Raw genomic sequence first — 3011 nt, 5'->3', positions numbered from 1 at the left:
GTTAAGGGTTAAATTGATTTTATTTTTGAAGGTTATCAGATTTGAATTACATATACTGATTTACCATTTAAATATTGTGCCTACTTGTCATTGAATTGCCTCTAACGCTTCCCTTTATATATTCAAGGGAATGGCTCAGGGATTCTAGGTGTGCACTGTAAAGAATATAAACACATGAGCCTCTGCAAGATTTATTTTTATTTGCGTCTGTTTCTGTGATCGAGGTCGTAATTACCTTACTTGGCTCTTGAGAAACATTACATGGTTATTCGGCAACTATTTGACTTTGACTACCTAAAAGTACCTAAAAAGTACCTAGGTACCGGACGAAAGTACCTACTACCTTACCTAGGTAGTGAGCTAGATAAACTACCTAATACCTACCTAGGTAGTCATTTTACAATTGTACCGCTACCTTACCTAGGTACTGGAGATGGACTACCTTACCCACCCCTGGTGCCAGGGCTGGGCGCCAGAGCCTCGTTGACGCTATCGGGGTACCATAGGAAGTGAATGGTCGCACCCAGAAAACTGAGTTCTTGGATCAAGAACACTGTACTTGATCCAAGAACTCAGTTTTCTGGGTGCGTGAGTCAAGGGTTGTAGGCACCCGAGTGCCAGCCACGCGTGACCCGGCCAAAACAGAATTTTTTTCTCATTTTTGGCTAGCTTGGTTTCTTCTCTGGCCTAGGCCCCTCACACCACGTAGTGAGGCCCCTCGGCCCCTCACATTATTAACTTGGTAGGCTGTCATCATGAGGCGTCTTTTCGTTCCCCTACCAGTCCCTACCAGAGCCGTTTTCGTTAGTGGCAGGAGGGGGGTTGTGACGTCGCGCGATAGGCTGGTAGCTCCTACCGGCCAACCAGTTTCAGGAGGGTGGTAGGCTGTTTAGTAATCATGTCAATTAATTTTAACATCGGCCAGCATGCGCTGGTTACTAATCCTATAGGAGAAATAATTTTTGGTGCAGATCAGAAAACATTTTATGTGTTTGACCGAGCCGGTAAGTACAACCTGGGGTTATGTTTACAAGCATTGTCGTACTCTCGAGATTTTACAACTAAATTGGGTCTTAAATTTCAGCTAAAAAAATATCGGACGTTCCTGTTGTAATGCTGCCTCAAGCGGTGACGATATTGCATGGTACTACAAAAGTGATTCTATATCAGAGAGCCGCTGCACCGGGCCCCGATCACAGTACCGCCAGCACCAGCAAGTGCAATGATCACTCATTGCATGCCTTCAATCAAGAAATAAATGGTCCAGCACTCACGCCAGCGGCCGGTTCAAGATCTTCCACCTCTTCCTCCAACGTAATTTGGGTTAAAAATAGGAACCCTACAAATGCTGATTTCGCAGCAAGAAATGAGTTATTGACCATGACGAAGTCGGACAAGTATGAGAGTCTTTTGCAAAGCAAAAGCAAAACCAAGAAGTCTGTGATTGCCCTGTTCGCCAAGGAGTTAGAGACTCGGTTAGAGATGATGGGGTATTCGTTTGGGGACCGTGATTGGTCAGAAGTAGTTTCCCAGAAGTGGCGGAACATGGAGGCACAGACATTGCTGATAGTAACCAATAGCGGCCCCAAGAAGACTGGTAGTGCCTCATTAGGAAAGAAGCCAGACTATTTCGGCAATGTGTTCGATGTCCTGAAATATACTGCAAAGTTGAGCCCGCTGAATCTTCAGTCAGGACTCTATGTAGTCCGAAGATAAATCAGAGCACAGTTTGGGAGGGAATGACAAACCATCCACTCATGTTGACGGGAGTGAGGAGGTGCTGGGGGCTGAAAAGGAGGATGAAGAAGAGGCCCAAAACCGATTCAGTGATGTTAAAAAGTCGGCTAAACCGAAAGGACATAAGAGAGTAAACTCAAATGAAATATTAAATTTTTTGAAGGAGGATGCGAGTAGGAAAGATGCTCAGTTTCTTAACTTGGTAGTTGTTAAGAAAATGAAGGCGAAAAAAGAGGATAAGAGGAGGAAAGGGATGTTGAAGCTGCTGGTGTTTTCAAACAAGAAGAGGAAAGTGGATGAAGTGGCAGACAGTTCATCCTCTTCGTCCTCCGGAGATAGTGATTAGTTGTTGGCTGTGTTTGAGTAAAACATTACTGATTATTTTTTAATTTTTTGTCATGTTATTAAGTGGAGTGCTTTTAGGATTTCATACCTGAAGTATTTTTTATACATCTTTTAAAGTCGGTTTTCTGTTGCTAAACTGTGGATTAGCAAAGCAGAAAAACAACTGAGAAAGAAACATGTCATTAGTGCCGCAAGGTAATTTCTTTTTTCCCTGACGTGGAACCTGTGTCCTGATTGATTTTCTGTTTTGGTAGTCCTCAATTGTTAAGGCCCTCTTCTACCAACTCTCGGCTGACGCGCCGTTAGCTGACGGACCGTCAGCCTAATGCAGAGAAGTTCACGGCAAGTTAAGCCAGACGTCTTTCACCAGGCTGTGACCCTCGTTAGCCCGCCCTCCGTCAACTAACGGTGCAACGTTGCCATTTACACAAGAATGAAAGGGGCAGTGCGGAGTTTTGGAGCTCAATTTCCAGGCCCATTGTATTGTTCTTGACCATTGCGTCGGCAGGCACCTGTGATTGTGTGGGAGGATTTTAGTTTCTAGTCCAAACAACAAGCAGGCCCGCCCTTCCGCCAAACGAAGTTGCCAGCTCCGCTTCGCTACGCCGGCAACTCCGTTCGGCAGGGGCCGGGCCAGCTTGACCTGCTGGCGGCAATGGTCGGGCCAGTCACGCGATTTGCTGCAGAACACGATCAAAGGATTCAGCGGGCCTTCGGCCCGCTTAAACCCGTCGTCTTTGAGTTTGCCTCGAGACACGAGAAAGGGATGTAACGGTGAAGCACCGCGACTACAACCCACCCTTCTGCTTAGAAAACGCTTTTTAGGGGTGGGGGTAGGGGGTTCTTTCCTATTTTGCGGTTTTTAGGCCCTTTTCTACTACTTATTGTTCATTATGGCAATTTTTAGCTTATTTTCGTCTAAAAAAGAC

The sequence above is a fragment of the Frankliniella occidentalis genome, unplaced genomic scaffold, assembly GCF_000697945.3.
Source record: "Frankliniella occidentalis isolate FOCC.00 unplaced genomic scaffold, Focc_3.1 Scaffold68, whole genome shotgun sequence".
In the NCBI taxonomy this organism is placed as follows: Eukaryota; Metazoa; Arthropoda; class Insecta; order Thysanoptera; family Thripidae; genus Frankliniella; species Frankliniella occidentalis.
The sequence above is the reverse complement of the archived record's forward strand: the minus strand, read 5'-3'. Positions refer to the sequence as shown.